Source organism: Amblyomma mixtum, chromosome 3 (genome assembly GCF_055824585.1).
Source record: "Amblyomma mixtum isolate Tamu chromosome 3, ASM5582458v1, whole genome shotgun sequence".
In the NCBI taxonomy this organism is placed as follows: Eukaryota; Metazoa; Arthropoda; class Arachnida; order Ixodida; family Ixodidae; genus Amblyomma; species Amblyomma mixtum.
The window spans coordinates 86,669,315-86,688,521 of NC_143014.1; the positions used below are offsets into that span (position 1 = coordinate 86,669,315).

Sequence of the window (19,207 nt, forward strand, 5' to 3'; positions counted from 1 at the left end):
TAGAATAATTGATCATGGTACATATCTCATAATTCCGAGTCATACAGCTGAGAATGTAAGCTCAAAATGATATCGGTTTGACTTGTATTCAGCGAGTGCCGCATCACTCGGTTTGCCCTATCTTCCCGGGGAAGCCAGCGCGCTAGCAGAGCGATGGTAGCGCGGAGATTGTTTAAAGGGGCGCTGAGGAAAAAGCTGTGCAGCTTTTCTCCTCGGTAAAAATAAAGTCTATGGCTCTTTCTTGTTATGTTGTTGCTTGTCCGGCAGCGAAAGACGCATTCATTGCTGGTAAAATTGATCTTCAAAATTTTCCCACCATTCGGTTTAAACTCGTGACATCTACACGGAAAAAGACTCCGTGCTGACCGTTTCGAAGTGAGCTGCGGTGTAGCTTGGCCTCTCGGATCCGTGGTTAAAAATTCGTCGACGCTGCAAGCTTATTTGCGAAATCGGCCGATGATGACGACGCCTATATTTTGTTTTTAGCGTTTTTTACTCCAGAAAAGCTCCGTTTTCAGTGGAAGTAGTTCCGTTGTGACTAGAGTACTGTAATCTATTCATAGAGGCTAACTTCAGTGTGTCCTCAGTGTCCCGTTAACTGCATTACCTCTGTTTCTGTCTGGTCCTATTTGACGCAACCCGTTTTTACTGGTATCATAGGCATAGCGTTTGCCGTGAGCAACAAGTTTTCTGTAGCGTTGTTTGAATCGGCAGTTTCGTCCTTTGGCATGGCTTGTTAACGTAATCTTGCTGGACGTGTAACATGTAACAGCAGTGATACTTCATTTCAGCATTAATCGCTTAGTAGAAAAAAAAAACACTTTCATGTTATATACTTCGCTGAGGCCCGTTGGCTCTCGTTAGTAAGGAACGTATTGTGCTTGGCGCATGATGGCCTTAGCTGCCTATGTGACAGTGAACCCAACATAACACAACAGTAATGAACCTATGCCCATTATATGCACGCGAGTTACTTTATGAGCAGATAGTGTCAACATGATCGTTTCGCGCTGTATACTTGAAACCTATTGTTCAGCTTGTTGAGCTATCTTAGAATCCTTATCTAGGATTTGAAGGAATACCGGATTATCCCATCGAGAACAATAATCTTCATCTGGACGCACACAACCAGACAATTTCGCTTCAAAGTTGTCCATTAGTTCACGTGTTATTTTCAGTTCTAAATTATAAATAAGACTTGCCCCGTTATTTCCTCTGCCTCTTCCAGGCGTTTCATTAGGTCCGTAATTTCAATCGTAAGCGTCTGCTGCGGTCGTTTTGTTTCTGAGATGTTACTTGACAAGGCCACTTGCCCTGATTTCACGTGAACATATCGTTCATACATACATTTCGGCAACTGATCTCGGCAGTCGTCATGACCCGTAGTACACTTCGAAACTGCGCACAGTAGCAAGAGCAATGCACTGAAGAGCTCAAAAACGGATTTCTGGTGTAGAAGCGCCACAATGCATTGGCTGTCCGACCTAACACACTATGTGGAAGCTTGCTAAGATAACTGACCCGCGAAAAATGTCCAAGAGCCTTTTCCCAAGCACCCCAGAAAAGCCGAGCACCAGGCTGGGGAATATCTTATACCCATTGGAAAACCGGTGGGTACCCGGCGGCACTGGGGATCGAACCCAGCACCTCCAGGATACGAGCCGGATGCTCCCGAATAAGCCTTTTATAATAAAGTGATACTATCACTTTAGATGCGAACGGTTTGGAGAACGCAGGCGCATTTAGCTGGACGGCTCCTATCCAGATACCTATCCAGATACCTATCCAGATACCTATCCAGATACCTATCCAGATACCTATCCAGATACCTATCCAGATACCTATCCAGATACCCATCCAGAGGATGATATTAACTCGAGCAGTGGTCTTTTCCGAGTTAGTAAGCAGCGCATTTCTTTCGGATTTTCATTTGTTTTGATTATGGCTGTATCAAGACTAGTAATAGCTTCTTCCTTCTGCTTGAGATCATTATACATCACGTGCGTGATTGATTCATTGATGTATACATACTTGCCAAAGCAACTGTGTGCGCCTTTAAACGTACGCCTCAGCGGTAGGCTCCAGATTAATTTCGACGACCTGGGTTGACCTTTAACGTGCACTGAAATCTTAGTACTTGGGCTTTTGAATTTCGTTTTCATCTAAACAGCGCAGCCGTGGCGGGGATCGAACCCGCGAACTCGTGCTCAGCAATCGAACGCCGTAGGAACTGAGATACCGGGCGGTTACGTGCTTAGTGAACTTCGTCTGTACACGCCACTCCTATAAAGTTGATGGAATGTTCAAATAAATAGACACGGGCTGGCATAGGCCAGTGAAGGAGAACTGAAGCCTAAAGAGGAGGTGATTGCCTGCAGGAAACGTGAATATGAGCCAAAGTTTCAACAAGCTGCTGTCGTGAGTGGCAGCACGCAGTCGGAAGGCGTCGCTGCGTTCGAATGGCGCGGGACTGCGGAGGGCGCGGTCCGGGTCGCGGAGGAAGAGTCCCCATAGTCCCGGTGTCGCGCGCGCGGTCGACAGAAGGTGGCTGCTGCTGCTGCGCCATTGCGGCGGCGGCAGGAAGAAGCGGCCGGCTTCACTGCAGGGAGATCACGTCTCGCGATCTGCCGTCTCGGCGGCCGGATTTGGACGCTTCATCGCCGAGGTTTCCTTTATTTTTCTCCATCTCGGTGATGGCAGCCCGTGTGCTCTTTCGACGTCTCGTAACGAGGGGGACATTTGTGTGGCGCAGGGAGATGGAGGGTAATTTGTAATTGGCCCATTAGGACGAAGCGGCTCGGTGCTCGGGCCGCGGCGTGTTGGCTCAGCCGTTGTCTTCCAAATACAGCGCCTCGCCAAATGAGGCCTTCATTGTCGTTTGCAGAGATCGCTTCTGATTATAAATGACGCCCGGGAGGAGGAACCAGAATAGGGTGGGGGGTGGGGAGGGGGGGGGGGGGGGGGAGAGGCCAGCGCTAATGATATATCCACGCTTTGTGCCTGTCTCTTTTCTTTTCCCTGCCTTCGCGCTGTTATTAAAATAATGCGGCCCAAGAATGTTGCGTAGTGCGCGCCACGCTGCCGCGGTGGACTGGCTTCGCTCGCCGGACTTTCATACTTTTACTTCTCCCATTTTGCAGCGCGCTCCGTTTAGATAGAAATGGGGCGGCCATTTTGTCAGGCGATGATTTTCTTTCGTCCGCTTTTATCGCGCGCGCGCGCGTGCGGGGGTGGCGGAAAAAGGAGGGGGGAGACTAATGAGCTGACTTTTCATTGGACGAGCGGCGCCAGGGAACTCGTTAGGAAAGCACCGCCCCCCTTTGTCCTCACACTTTGCCTGGAATTAATTAAGAGAGGATGTGCAAGGATGGCCAGGGGGAAGGGGAAAAAAAAAAGAGCACTCCGAAGAGGCTCTAGTTGGAAACCGAGGAGCGATCCGACGGCATTGGTGAAAGGCACTCGGGTGCAAAATTAGTTTTCGTGCTTTAATTCCTGGCGCGCTTGTTATTATTCTCTTCCCTCCGCGAAAGGAAGAAGCAGAGAGACAAAAGACCACCGCCCTTCTGCAGCAGCGGCGGAAGGAGCCGCCTAGCCGGCAGGAATTAGCCGTCGCTGTCTCGTAAACACTGCGAAAGCTTTTCCGAGGAAAACGCCGAGAGTTTTCTTGTTCTTTTCGCGCGCGCGCCTGCGTGCCGTTTTCTCCGTAGCGCGCTTTCATTCGAATTAAATGGAAGGAACCGTCGCGCCTTCGTGTCTGAACGAACGATATTGGTGAGTATCTGCGATGAAATGGCGTAGCCGTCTTATTTCGCCGTCGTAATTACGCACTCGCTCGCTCTTTGTTTCCCTGCCGCCGCGCACGTGCTGCCCGCATTTGTTTTATGTTCGACTTGTGTCGCTCGCCTCCTCCTTTGCCTCGTCCTTTTTCTCCCAGGGGCCCGATTTAAATGAACAGGGCAGCAACGAGACGTCCCTCTAATTAAACCGGCCAGAACTCTTTTTCTGTGCTTGCATTGGAGAAGCGCTGGGCAGATTTTTCTGACGTGCAGCCCACGCAGCAGCGGCTGACTAGAACTTTGCAGTTATTTCTTTCATTTCTTTGCAAACGAAAAGAACTGGTGTCTACAGTGCCTTGAACCCCTCCCTGCGGCGCCAGGACACCTATGACCATGCACGCTTTGGCGCCGTAAGCCTCAGACTGAAGCCGGTGTTACATTGCATCAATCAAGCGAGCTCATCTCATGTGCGAATGGGGCGCCGTATGTGAAGATAAATGCCATCATTGGGAGTGCTGCGCTAGTCACTGTGTCTGGCTTTTTCGCGTAGCAAAGTCTCCGTGCCGTGGGCGTCGATCAAGAATTGAATGAATGGAGTCATGAGCCAATACGTATACGTTTCCACAAGAACAAGGAAACAAACATACGTGTTATTATTCACTGCGCTATGTTCGTGTTAAAAATCATTCACACCCAGTCATTTACAAGAAATTATTCGCACCAGTTATCAAGAAAACAAAAAAGAAAGCTTTATTTTACGCTCGCCTGCGACGACCTGAATGTCCATATGTTTGTTCAACATTCAGTGAAGAGTAACGGTGCAAAAGTTGCTCGCAGAGTGCACGCGAAAACCGTATCGCCAATTGTTCCCTTTGTCTGTGCAGCTCTACACGCGGCTACGACGTCGGATCGAGCCAGATGTCTCCGACCTCGTGACAGCAAATACTTCTTCTGTGCCTAAATGGTGAGTCCTTGCTCCGAGTATGATTACTGCGCGCGCAGTGCACCTAGTTGATGATGGTCGAGAGGCGCGAGCGTGCCTGCAATTACTTCAAAACGGGGCTGGGCGCTTTGCTTTCATAGCGATCTTTGAAACAGCGCTTGTCTTTTGCTTTTGCGTTGCTCTGTTTCGACGATATCCTCGTGTAATATATATTTTGGCAAGCTTCGCAGTCCAAAACAACCTTCCAGTTTTCAGTGACGGCGAGTTTTCTTGAAAGCTGGAACGTTTAATTGGATTTTGTCGTTTCGCGCGTGCACTGCGCTATCTGATCCGCTCGTGGCTGATTTGTGTCTGCTCATTCACGATACTTGTGTTCGATTCCAAGCGCACACCTGATCAATTTCGATGGCCCAGCTGTTCCTGCAGCCCGGCCGCCTCTGCGAAGCAATCAAAAGCAAGCGGCGTGATTATTGCTGTTCCTACGCTGATCGATACGGAATGCGCGGTCTTCGTTGTTTTCAGGTGGAGCGATTTTCACAAACGAATTACATCCGTGTTCGTTCGTTTTGGCCTTTACTAATTCACTCTCTCGACAAGGAAAACCCGTAGTGCCCAAAAGGAGTAGTATGAGAGCACTCTCAAAATAAAGCACGAACAAAAAATGAAGCGGAAAACGCTTCGCCCCACTGTTCGTCTCACAAATAGTTGGCATGTACTCAAGAGGAAGCTGCTACTAGCGCTGCGCTTTTGAGGGCGATTCGTAACTGGCTCGCGTTCACTACTCCGCCAATATTGATAGACCGACATGCAACTGCGGAATTGCCGGCCTGTGGCGGATTGCAGTAATGCACGAAAACCTTTTAGAATTCGTCCTCCCATTTGCAGGCGCCAGCTGTAATTTCCACTTCAGTGCCAAGAAATTTTGGACGCGGTATGAAGCGCTATACGCCACACCAAGATTTCCTCGGTACGAGTTGGCGTAGCGACCTCCTGACGTCACAAGAGTAGTTGTCTTCACTGTAGACAGGCGGTGTACCAATCCGGTCTTTTGTGTGGCATTACTTTTCAGCCAATGAAGGCTCCGCAGAGAATGTAATTCAAAGCTGCGGTTGTCTGCGTACGCCACGTGGATAACCTTTGCGACACTTTGCGAAACTGCACTTCCAGTTACCCGCTGGTTCTAATTTTCCGAGAGGTGGAAAGAAAAGTTTTATCGTACTCTGTTTCTTTTTTTTTTTTTTTCAGCCTAGACATTGTACCCCGTGACTATCTTGGCATCGCATTGCGGGCGATTGCAAAAAATTAGGTTCTTCACTGTACATTCACGAAGTTCTACTCTCCTCTCCGTTAGTTTGTGTGAAGTACGCAAAGTACTTTGGTTATTACGCTTTATAGCCGAATAGTTAAAACTTTAAGGAGTTCGCGCCCGAGATCGTACTGTACGTTATAACTTCTTTCATACAAATAATCTATTGTCGCATCGACAAAAATAATTTTCTTGTACTTTTTTCTAATAACTTATTAGAACTGCAACTTAAAATGAATACGAAAGAGGCCCTATGTTCTGCATTTTTCCTCACGAAAAAAATCACCTACAGATTCTAAACAAGCTCGTGTGCCTTCTGTAATTGTGGCCCTAATCGGGCAGCTCTGCGTCGTTTGCAACATTTGCAAGATTATACGATGCTTTGATCGGGTCGTCTATGTATAGCTTCGTTTCCGCGTGCTTTCTTTTCAACTGTAGGTAGGGATTATCTCTGCGTGTTCTGGTTGTTCAACTTTCATGACCTCAGGAGTTGAGAAGAATGTACTCGTGACCTAGAGGGACCGCCTTGTGGAGGGCTTAAAATTCTCTAGTGCGAATGTGGCCGCTTCTCTGTGTTCCTCCTTTATGCCCTTGTCCTGCATGAGGTTTCGATTCGTTGCACAGGCGGTTGCGGCCTCCAACAGTGCTACCGTTTTCTCCACTTCTCCGAACACCAGCTTTGCAGAGCTTACTATGTCACTCCTGCATTGACAAGGGCTGAATGCAAGCTTGCTCTGCAGGCGCGGCGCTTCATGGGACTCCATCGTCGCCGATTCGCGCAGTCCGTCGTCCACCAAAGGGTGACAGCTTGAGGAGTCCCACGTAAGAGGGCACCCCGCCACCGGCAAATTTCGGCCCCTCGCTTCGATTACTTCGAACTTCGTAGACGCAGCGGCTGTATTTTCCGACTCGCCTGCGTGCTCCTGCGCATTCAGACGTGACCGAAAGTCATCTAGGCGCTGCAGCGCTGAATTTCGGTGCGAAAAGTGAACCGATCCGTCGAAGTTTGCTACTGCCAAGCAATTTAGTGATACCGTCCGCGTCGGTTTCTTGCATTTGGCCATGTCATTTCTTGCCACGTGACCGTTACCATGAAGACTGTCGTACGGACGCGTTGCAATCGCAGACAGTGACTACTAGCTGCCACTTCTTTCTATTCTTGTCTCGCTGTCTCTAGAACCTGGCTTTAAGAACACAAATACACGTAAATATACTGCTGAAAGCTACTATGCAGTCATTTGAACCTGTAGCAATAATAAATTCCTCGTCACTTTGCAGTGCAACGGCATTTCAACTTTCCACACACACAAAAAAATATTATTTCACTAGTTCTTATCACTTCTTCTTGAGTGCATGTTTGGTTTGTTTTACATCAATTGCACATTAACTTTGTTCCGAGCTTATCCTGTGATAAACTCGTAATTCAGATTTGCAGTCTTTGTAAGACTGCCTTAACGGATGTTGGATATTACAGGGAAGAAAATCTGGTTACTTCACGATACCCATAGGCGTGTGTAGAAAACTTTGCTATACCTTATGCTTAGCGCATGATGGCCTTAGCTGCTTATGTGCCGTTAAACACAACACAACACACTCATAAGGCGTGTGGAGTGCACAATAGAGGTTTAAGAAAATGTAGGCTGGTTAAAAACGATCTGTGTTCTCGACAGTTAACGGAAGATAACAGGTAACATTTTCAACATACCCATGAAAAATATGTGGTGGCGATAGGTGCCGCTGTAAAGAGTTCAACTTTCATACGCTTTAAAAACAGCTTCAAGGTCGATCGGCTTTAGGGATGACAGAAGAACTGCAGTATGACGCGAGAAACATAGTTGGCGCAAATGCAAGGAACGCCGCACATTCTGTCGTGACATACATTAAAATATTTGACAAAGTTGTATGCTGTTTGATTGAAGTTATATGCTGCGTGATTTGCATTGAGCAATATGTCTTTGTACCAAGCAGTGAACAGGAAATGGAGACTATTGTGGACTTCTACTCCGTGATCATCGCTCAGATGATAAAAAATACGTGTTGCTCCATACTGCGTAAGTTATTCTACTTTTAGTGTGTCAGTTAATGAGTAAAAGAGTACAATTACTCCAAATATCAATGAGAAAGAGGATGCATGGATATATAAAAAAAATCGGGCATGATTTAGCGTGGTTAAGCCAAATGCAAATTGCGTGCGCTAGCACTTCGGTTTCCACTTCGGTTTCGGTTCGAGGCTCGGTTTTCAAGGTCAAGCAGATTTTCGACAAAGATCGGCCGTATCGGGCTTAAGCTCCGCCTTAAGGGTGTGGCGTGATAGCGGTAATCGGTTAATGCCCATATATGCAGAACTGGTAATGTCTCTTTACATTCATAGATCGGTGGGAGTCCTCATACCACTCCTTGCACAGTGGTGCGGCGGTTACGCGATGCGCCACTGCCCTGCAAGTGCTTCCATCGGTGGGGCTTTTGATACCTAGGTTGCTCTCTCCGAGCAACCTCGACTTCACGCAGAGAGGCTTCGGATAGGCAAACAGCGGCGAAATCTCAGTTTGATGGTTTTAGCGCTGATGCACTAAAAGAGGACTTTGTTTGCTCGCTCAAGGCCAATACCATCAAATGAAATATCAGGTGTGGTGTGTGTCAAGTGTGACCACAGACTGGAGGTTATGAACTTCTTCCTAGTAAACCTCAAGCCGTGGCAGCTCATTTACGTAGCTACTAGGCTTCGACTTCAAATGCAACTGCGCAGCCTTCTGCCCCCATGAGTTTGCTCCTCGACCGCGGCAGTCGCATTTGTAAATTGAATTGAAAGTCATCCTATAGTTTCGACATTTCGGCCAGTTCTCATTCTAATTTACCCAGCGCCTTGTCGCGTGTCGTATTAGTCGCTGCTGCGTCGCGTTCAGAACCGCGTCGTATACCGCTATTAGTGCGCGTGAAGGTCGCCTTCGCAGCTCTCCGTCCGAGCGCGAGTGTCTGGCAAAAAGCTGCGTGTCCGTCCAGGCGCGGCTCGGACGCAGCCGCGCGGAGTATTTTGGGCGGGGGAAGCGACTCGCATCAGACTCGTTTGATGCAGTCCAGGCGGGGCCGCCACCGCGGGGGCCCGTGGTCGAAGGCGCGCGCAGAGACCCTAAATTTGTTTACCCCTCGCTAAGTGCGAAGACACCCCGCGCACCCCTGCCAGCCTTCCCTCTGTGGCGGCTGCGAGAAAAAGCGCCGTCCAACGCCCGGGACGCCTCCTCCAGAGTGAGCCTCGCCGCATCCGGGAGCCCCCGTGACTTATTGGGGCTCGCGCTGTCCCTCGTTCCTTCTCTCCAGGCTGCTCGAGACCCTGGGACGCTTTTCCCAGCCACGCCGCGTCCGTCTGCGAGCAGTTCAGGCCCTTTGTGTGCGTGTGCTCCGGACACCTTTCACCTTATTTTTTTTCCTCTCTCTCTGGCGTCCGCCGTTTTGTTTTTACTTTCCACTTATAACTTACGATTGCTGTGTTCCTGGCGTACTACTCTTTTCGTGTTTGTTTTGCCTGGTCTCTTGTTTTTCGAATGGGTGCTGCGCTTTTTTGCCAAGAAGAAAAAAAAATTGAGTTATTTTGGAAGGTCTTGTTTATTAGATGGAGTGAATAGATTGTTGTGTTACTTTGTATTAGCTGTATCGTCAGCATATTCATCCTTTCGAGGGACACCATCACCATGCTGGCACATTTTCCCTGACCTTCACTCCAAAGAAAACATTACTAATACTGTTATATTGAAGACCCCCCCCCCCCCTCGCTTTTTCGTCTATGCAGCAAGTCGTTTAAAATTAGTATTTCGTGTCTTTCAGGCTGAGACATGTGCAAGGATGCAGTAGCGCTAAATGGATTGAAAAGCGATGCTGAACGAGGAGAGTCGGTTTTCAATCGTTGAAGTTGAAAACACTTTAGAGTAGGCTCATCATTTACATCTGTCTGTTGGAATACCATTCAGTCGTATGACAGTCTAAGAATTGATCCGTACAACTTGCCACATAGATTGGGAAGCGCATTCCGCACCCTTGTCTGGACACTGTTGCCGAATTAACGTTTCACAAGGATTCGCGGCACGAAAGTCGGGTAACTCGTTTTGTCCACACACCTGCCTTCCCGGCGGCTGCCGATGGCACGCAGCGCATCACTCGTCGCACGGGCGAGAACGCGTTGACAGCGATGACGGCGTCTCTGGAAGCGACGTCAGGGCCACGGCGGCGGCGCACCTGAGCCATTAGCCGCCATTCCCGGCGGACCTCACGTAACCGCGCTGTCAGTCGCCGCTGATAAGTACGTGCGCGCCGGGCGCGTCCTTTCCTCTCGCCCCAAAGTCCTGTTCTCCGGCCGCATTATCGCGCAGATCGTGCGATATACGCTTGTTTTCGCGTCCGGGCGCGCACTATTTATGCGCCTTTTTTGGGATGCACGGCGGTGCCTGTGGCGGGGCCGCGCGCGGAGCCGTCGTGCCCCGTTTCGGGCTCCGCGGGAAGCGCGCGCCGGCCGCGGCGGATGACAGCGCGAGGGCGGGGGGAGGTGAGGACGCAGAATGCGAAATCGGCAGGGCCACGTGTGAAATATACGGCTGATAAGACGCCGGTTTCCGTTAGCTGCTGCTGCTCCACAACGGTGCTGCTCCCCGGGCTCTCGCCACGTCCGGTTCACAGGTTGAGGTCACAAAGAAAATGAGCGGAAGGCGCCCTACAGCTACGGTGCGCCAGAAAGTGATCGCGCACGCGCGCCTCTTCACCGCCTCGCACACGCGGCTCCCGAACGCCTGGGCAGCGTCATCGTCACGGCGACGACGCGACCGAGACCCCGGAGGGCACCGCTTTGAGAGGACCCTAAATGTGGTCGTCGGGGGACGCTCAGAACGCCATCTGTGCGAGGCGCGAATGTGCGCACAGAAGCTGCTGTGGACTTTCATACTTCCAAGTTTTAAAGTGGCGACAAAGGGGCAGCTTTATTCGACTTCTCGCCAACGGTCGACCACTTTACGCTGGATAGTTACCAAGAGCTCAGAAAACGTGGGAACAGGGAAACTGCATAAGTCCACGGTATGCAGGCTCTTAACATTAACATCGTTACGCCGCCGCGGTGGCTCAGCGGCTATGGTGCTCGGCTGCTGACCCAAAAGACGCGGGTTCGATCCCGGCCGCGGCGGCTAGAATTTCATTGGAGGAGAAATTCTAGAGGCCCGTGTACTGTGCGATGTCAGTGCACGTTAAAGAACCCCAGGTGGTCGAAATTTCCGGAGCCCTTCACTACGGCGTCTCTCATAGCCTTAGTCGCTTTGGGACGTTAAACCCCATAAACCAAACCATTAACATCGTTACAAACAGCCCTTGTAGCCGTTTTCTTTTTTCTTTCAGGAACTACAGTTTTGAGCGTGTTTAAATAAATCATTCAGTTCAGCGAGTCGCAGCAGCCTTTTAATCTGAACTAAATTAACGAAAATTTGTCGCACGCTGTCATCTTCCTTCCTCTGAGAGCTTCCTCAGCGTCGGCTCCTCTACATACATGCAGGTAAAAGGACGGAGAGACTGGAGGCTGGCTAGCCAGCTGCTCTTTCGTTTAACACTCGTCATTCTCTCTCTTTTTTTGTTTCATTTGTTCCACAATTTGGCCTTAGCAGAATATCGCATTCCGATCTAATTCGACGAAGCGTTGCTTCACCCCACTTGTCCACTTTAAAATACTTCTGACCTTTTAAATTCTGCGACTTTTATATATTCCCTTCCTCCTGTAGTTCGCCACTCCACGCCCCAATCTGAGAGCGCTCAGCTTCACATCACATGACGCCGGTTTCCGTCGGTGCTCGCTGTGGTGGCGCTGCGAGCGCATCCCCGGCCAGCACGAGGCCGCGCCCCCAGTTGTACCCACATGCGGCGACTCAACGCGCGACGGTTGCGCGCGGCGGCCTGCCGTCCGCGCCTTGTTTCAGCCGCCGAGATCATTTACCTCTGCGATCTCTGCAGGCGTACGCCGCGCGCCACGCCGGCTATTCTCTCGGAAAACACATGTGCGGCATCAATCTCCCCCAGCACAGCCGTTGATACGCTTTGTTGATAGCGCTATTTTCAGTCTTGTTCTTTGCTTTTTGTTTTTGTTTGCGGCGTTGCTTTTCGTCTCCCGCGGATGTGTTGTTGTGTGAGACAGGAGCTGGACACTGGCTGCGCTTGAGACGAGCGCAGGGCTGCGAGCAAGTGGCACGCGTGCCACCTGCGTGACGAAAAATGAAGCGGGAAGCCGTGTCATTGCTCCGCACCGAGAGCTGCGCTTCAGCTTTCGCCAGTCGCCGGCGTCAGACGAGTCCTTCCCACTGTAAGAAGACGTCGGAATAACTTTCGTACACGAGTCCCATTACTCACTTACGCAACCTGAAGAACGCGCGAAGTATAATGGGCTTATACGTCGCAATGGTTCCTTTCATTCGATTTTGTTCACTTCTTAACATTAAGCCGTGCCCATTTCGGCCGGCTGTATATGCGTGCTTACAAGGGCGCCCCGAGTCACTGTCCAAGGGAGCAAAAATCGTGTTTAGGCATAGGCAGAGATGAACGCTGTCGTGAACCCATTGAAATTGTTTTAGCCCCTGAACATACGGAATTCTTCTCTTCCTGCCAACTGTTGCTGAAAAACTGGCTGCCGAGTAAGGATGGGCTTATCGAACGCGCGCAAATAGCGCCAGGCTGCGCAAAACCATTGGCGAGCAATCGGTACTGTTGTTCCTAGTAGACGTACCCGGTGTTGCCTCGAACGACGTTAGTGTAATGAGGAAAGGCTTAAACTCTGCGGTAAATTTATTCGTTGCGAGGTGCGAAGCGCCCGACGCGGGAAGAACAGACCGCTCAATATACTGCTGCCTAAGAGAATTGCGCTCCACGCCTGCTGCTCCCGCCGTTGGTAACCTTGTCGACTTTTTGATGGATTAAAGCGACGCGAAGGAAGGCACGCTAACAGCGCAGGCGACACCGCCCGTTTCAGTTGTACATCTCCCGCGTTCTTTGCGATCTGTTTGTCACGTGAAAGAGGCGTTTCTATTAAATTTTGCTCGGGGCTGGCCGCCTTCCCCTAGTTCGTCAGGTGAGCGTATACCCGACTAAGCCGACGTTCCCCGCGAGCGTTTGTCACTGCAGGTATATGACTTCCTTTCACGCACTCCTCGTCGGCTTCGCGTCGCGGACTTCACATGATTGATCGAAGGGGCTCACGTCGACTCTCACACGTGATCATCGCCACCTCTTTCACATCCGCTGCTCCGAGTTGTCCCACACCTCTATTCTGATATGTTCTGCCCCTTTGCATGGCAGGTCGCCAGGCTAACAACCAAGCTAGACGATTTTCTACTTACCGATTCATGCATGCATGGGCAGACTTTCACGATTAAAGAGGGAATTCTTACCCCGCTCTGGTTAGGGGAGGGGGGGGGCTACTGGTCGACTAAACCGCAGATTACTAAGCAACACTGCAGTTTTTGTTCCTATTCGGCTATCTTAAATTTCACAAAGCTTTAGCAGCGCTCAGTGTGTGCCCTACTGTGCCCTAACAGTATATATTCAATGCCATTTTGATTCTCCAGCTGCTGTGAACGCCTGATATTTAATCGCGATTCTCCGAAAGGAAAAAAACGCTGACGATGGTATGAGCCTATTTGTTATTTGTTGAGGAAAACAAAATTCGCTAATTCGAGAAACGCTATAGATTCTCTTTGTGACGATTATTTCACAGTGACAGGGGTACGCGTTGACCTAGGGGAAGGAATGGTTTACTGAAGTCTTATTTATTTGTGCAATTTTGGACATTTTATTTGTTTAGTAATGTGTCTGTTCAGCAGTCTACGAAGAACACTTAACTCTTTTCGCTATGGTATTGAGGCATCTCCAGTATCGTGCGAAAAAGGTACGAATGAAAGGCACCTCGTGGCTAGCCTTCTAGAGGCTGGCACCGTCAAAGTATTCCGTTACGTACACGATTTGGTAATGTTTTATTAAAGTATGTGGTCCAGCACCCAGGTTCCGGCTGCTCGTGGACGTTATAAGACCAATTCACGTCGGAAATCAGGGGCTTGGAACGGACAACGAAACTTCAGGTATTTGACGAATAATTGTTTTCAAGCTTTGAATTTTTCTCATTATTTCTGTCAACGCAGCAGTGAACAAAAAGAGAGGTTAACAGATGTTTCGTCTCAGTTCAAAACATTCAGGAAGTAAAATACCTATTCGCTTTCCCTGAAAATGTTTTGACGCAATGTTGCACCTATCCGCCGGCAAGAGTTCTTGGGGGACGTAACTCTTTGTTTCAACGTTCATCATTTCATTTGCACAGTTGCACTTCTCATTGCCTTCGTTTCTGGCATTTTCTTGATTAATATTAACTGGCTGTCATTTTTTACGCCCATATTGCGCAGTTACATGCATTGCTGCATATTATAACCAATGAACAGAGCGCAGTACGTGTTCCCATAGCCTAAACAAGGCTGCACAGTTGTTCACGGCTGATGAAACACGCGCAGCATTTCAGGCAGTTCAAAGCCGCGCAGTCAACAATTTCGATAGTTTTGAAGAGATATACATGAAGAAGAGGTGCCGTTCTTCGACCTTCACCGAGGCACCCCAGATCACCTAACCATGTAGTCAACAATGACTCATCGAGAGAGCGGAAAATATCCTCGAATACTTGTCATCTAGATTACCAGAGATTTCAAATCTATTCCTTTATTTCTCAGAAACTTCTCATGGGTCACCTGGCCTAAAAGGTGTCATATCAGCTTGACAAAGCCCAGGGCCCAATACACAACAAGGCAGGACATACTGTACAAGATATTGTAAAATAAATATAGAATTCAATAACAAAATACCCAGGTATGCGGATCTAAGAGTGCTGCATAGACTGCGAGACTTCGTTTGATATCTGCAAATCTAAACACCAGGAGGCCATCTTAAAAGCTGAGCATAAGTGAGGAGAACTGCTCGGCTGGCAGGATAAGCAGGAAAAGAAACTCTTGGGGCGGACAGGGGACGAATGTGAATGAATGACTTCGTGAATTGGTAAGTGCATTGATGAGAAGAATCGAAGTTCTTGTTGTCTGGAAGCGATTGTACCTCTTATTTGCGCTGCCCCAAGCGCAGTAAACATAGCCCTTGTAATCAACTTCGTGTGTTCAAGCATGGCGGCAGTAACTTTGTTGTATGGTGCTGTTTCTTCGCTCGTGGAGTGGTCTCGTTCGTCAGATTCAAGTTAGCATAACAAAAGAAGTTTCGATGGAGAAGTTTGAGGGGAATTCGAGAAGTTATGCTTCAATGGGTACGCACAAATTTTGTCCGTGGTTATTTATTTCAGCAGGACAAGGACCAAAAGCACTCCACTGCGCTCATGGAGTGCGGACCTCGTGGTGTGTCTAAGCCAGTCTGCAGACCCCAATCCATCTGAACATCTCTGACAAGAGTTGGCACGTTGTCTGAGGGGCGCAAAGGCCAGCAACGGCGAAGAGAAATTCGAGCAGTTGCTGCAAGATGGCGGAAACACAGACGGTCATCGACAGCTTCCTGGAAGAGGCTTGGAGTTCAGGCTGCTGGACTCCAAGCCTCGTCGTTGTCTAGCAGTCGTTGACGCAAAAGGCTTCTTCTCTACGAAGGATGAACATTTTTAGGTTTTCGATGAGAGATTATTTTAACCAGAGCCTTATTTTTTTCACAAAAAAATCTACTTAATCGACCGTGCCTTTATGTCCCATTTAAAGCACTTTTTTATATTCATTTTGGGAGCACAATGTGACACAACATTTTGAAGAATATTCACTTACAGAGTTGGAAAAAACTCGCATTTTTTTTCCTGTATAGCCTATACACAAGTGTAAGTGGAGTCAAAAGGTAATAGGTGAAGATCTAAAATATATCTTTTAAAGGGAAAGCGTGTCACACGCGTTTAACTCGGGAACTAAAAACGATAGAAGGAAATCAATGGCTGCTTCAGATAGAAGAGGAAAAAATGAACCTAGAAACCAAGTTTCATGACTAGGTTAATTAGTTAATTAATTGTAGGCAAAAATGTTGAAATTGCGTCGAAAAAGCGCGGACGTCGATGTAGCCACGGGAACTGCGTGACGTCACATCCACCGGAAGTCGTCATGGCATAGTGAAAATTGTCACAGAATAGTCGGAAAAGCGGCGGATTTGTGTCAAATTAAATGGAAAAATGTGTAATTAAGCGCAGTTAACACTTCAGATCCCCGAAAGATGTATAATTTTGGTACCGATATAGCCACTGGAACGGTGTGATGTCACATTCACCGGAAGCCATCACGGCACAGCGTCCTCGGCTTTCGCCTCTCAACACTTTAGTTGCCAAAGTGTCCTCGCAATTTTTTGTTCACTACTCTACTTGCTAGCGCTACGCGCCTTTCTCTAGAAAAAGTTTTCTCCCGTACAATTCGGCTGGTTTTAAATGGGTTCAGCCTGCTATTCAGAAGTCTTGCTTGACGACCTCTCTTTCACGTTCTTGCCGCCACCTAGTGTACGACAGACAAACAAGGCGCCATGTTTCACTGTTGCTCAAATAGCGGACTTTGGCAGAGTGCTTGCACTCGCCATCGGCGCCTAGAGGGTCTCGTTAGCATTGTATTAGGGTCTTAAGAGGGGGATTAAAGGACCAAAAAGAACATTAGGGAGTGCACCGCGGGAACCTGACACCTAAGAACCTAACGCTGTTCAGTGCATGAGGTTTTTCCCTTTGCAGTGCGCACTCACAATTAACTTTGCTGTAGGCGAGCGTTGGAGCATTATTTCTGCATAAGACATGTGCCTTGCTATGCTCTGCCTGCTTCACACGTTTGTGCATCGCGAAATTGTTTGCGCTGTTGCTTTTTAGTTAATCAGCCGTTGCTAATTTGACAATAAAACTTTTAGGCCTGTTGTTGCGGACACACTTACTTGTCCTTATCTCTTCAATTTCATGTGCTTGTATGGTTTATTGTAAATTGCTATTAGATACAGATGGTTTGGTTTATTGGGGTTAACGTCCCACAACAACTTAGGCTATGAGAGACGCCGTAGTGAAGGACTCCGGAAATTTCGACCACCTGGGGTTCTTTAACGTGCACTGACATCGCACAGTACACGGGCCTCTGGAATTTCACCTTCATCGAAATTCGGCCGCCGCAGCCGGGATCGAACCCGCGTCTTTCGGGTCAGCAGCCGAGCGCCGTAACCACTGAGCCACCGCGCTGGGGCTATTAGATACAGAGTATATTTCTTAGAGGGCCATTTGCAACCGATAATATGGTATAGTCGTGACGTCCTTACGAATAGTTTCATTTTCAGATTCATCAATGTTTGACGAAACGTTGCCTTGCCCGCATAGGCGTTAGTCTTCTCCATTTCGAGGTGTGCGCTTGAGGTCGATACTGAGTAAGAGTTCGTTGTTAACAAAAATCCGTTAATAAGAATTTTTCTCCACTGCTTGTGATAACTAAAGAAATACTTCAGTGTCAGAGAGTGACAAATGAAACTGTTTGACGAGGTATCTTTTACTACGAATTTGCACCATACGTAGGTTTCATTGAACTTATGGTGTATAAAACGTGTCGGCGTCATCGAACATTTTCCTCACCGTTCACAAACACACGCTGTCGAGTTGGACAAAGAACTATACGTCTTTAAATCGCAGGTTGAAGTTCCGAATGAAGGCAGTTAAAACCGCGTTGTATTTATCTTCCATAAATTTGAACCACCACAAGGAATACCTGTGAAAATATGTAATGCCCAAATATTGCGATAAGGGGAACGGTTACGTTACGTTAGCCTGGTTGTATTCAGCGCAGAACACCTTTGATTCATCTCCCCCTTCACTTAAGGCGTGCGCGTACGCCAGCCTCGACGTTATTTTTCGTCCCTCCGTGAATTAAAAGAAAATTTCGAAATTTCTGGCGCCAAGATGTTGATCGCATGTAGTGCGGTCCAGTCCGGTTCGCTCGGCGGCCGCGCTGCAAACTGCGGGCTCTGCTGGAGCATGAAACGGCGACCATCTCGCCGGCGCCCTCTGTTGCAAGGGGGCAGGGAGGCGCAGTGACGCGCGCGCTGTACTGCAGTGAAACCCCCCGATTGCCTCGTGATTTTGCCGGTCCGGGGTGCGGAGCCAGCAAGCCTCGGCGCCGGCGAAGAGGACTGCAACGCGGCGGATCGGTGCACACGCTGGTCCTCTCCTTTCTAAGAAAAGGGAGTTAATGGCGCGGTGGAATTGAAAACTGCGGCGGCAGAGGAAAGAAAAAGAAGGCGGAATGGACGGGTGATTATTGGACTAATGGCAAACCACATGAGGCTGTGCCGGCTCTCCGTCTCGCGCCGCACAGAAGCATCGCGGGCACGCTTGCTATCGGGGAGACGCACAAACAGACGGAGCCAAGCACACAAGAAGGGCTAATGTCCTTAATGGCGCGGCAGCGAGAGAGCCAATCGTTTGCACTGGCAGGCGCATTTTCGCTGAGAAGGGGAGCCCCGTGCGCTTATGATTGGAGTCTTCTCCGCCATTATTATTAATTCCCGGATCATTCCTGCTTTCGTCCGTTTTTTCTTCTTTATTTTTTCTTTCCTCGGCTCGTCTTCTCGCCAAGGCTGCTGTTCATCGCCGTCTCGGCGGCTCGCTCTCGCGCCGACCATTTGTCCACGCGCGTTTGCTTTTCGGTTCTCTTGTTTACGAAGCACGAGATCGCGCGCCGACTTCTTCGCCTTCATTCCGCGCGGCCGTACTTCATCTGCCGACCCAAGGCCTGCGCCTGCCAGACTTGCACGTGACCGTCGCCAGGATGTCGCTTCCTGCTTGGCGTAACTAGACGCCCCGTTCTGATCTCCGCCATTGGCCCGCGCACTCTCGCCACGGCCCGGGAAGGCGATTCTGGCGAATGGATCTGTCGCTCCCGCGCCTGACTCGCGTCTTGCTGCGGTCGCACCGAGACGAGTAGCAGAGCAGCCAGATTCTACCCGCTGCGGCCGGTCACGTGATCATGATTTCGCCAAAGCCCCCCGTGAACACCTGTCTCAGCGATCCATAACCTTCAGAAACCTATGCCACATGAAACCGACGAGGTTGCCCTTCTGGTCAAGTTTCACCGGGAACCATTTCGCGGTTAAAGAAGTTCCGGTGCTCGGTCCCCATTTCCCTACTTCCAAGTGTTGTTTTTCTCTACG

The 19,207-nt window shown here is 49.2% G+C and overlaps 2 protein-coding genes across 13 annotated transcripts in view; one reads left to right on the top strand and one right to left on the bottom strand.

The window, feature by feature from the left end:
- The window catches only part of LOC149350833 (thiamine-triphosphatase-like), a 663,235-nt gene that overhangs the window by 499,027 nt on the left and 145,001 nt on the right, over nucleotides 1-19,207 (bottom strand). For 2 of the 7 annotated variants that reach the window (XM_089580010.1, XM_089580005.1), the window contains exon 1: nucleotides 10,135-10,347. The exons of the other annotated variants lie outside the window; for them this stretch is intronic. The gene's annotated coding sequence lies outside the window, so the exon portion shown is untranslated. Of the gene's footprint in view, nucleotides 1-10,134; nucleotides 10,348-19,207 lie in introns of those variants that run through there. 7 annotated transcript variants of the gene reach the window in all.
- Nucleotides 1-19,207, top strand: part of zfh2 (Zn finger homeodomain 2) — a 339,472-nt gene that overhangs the window by 129,762 nt on the left and 190,503 nt on the right. For all 6 annotated transcript variants that reach the window (XM_089579993.1, XM_089579997.1, XM_089579998.1 and 3 more), the window contains one exon: nucleotides 4,661-4,740. The gene's annotated coding sequence lies outside the window, so the exon portion shown is untranslated. The remainder of the gene's footprint in view (nucleotides 1-4,660; nucleotides 4,741-19,207) is intronic.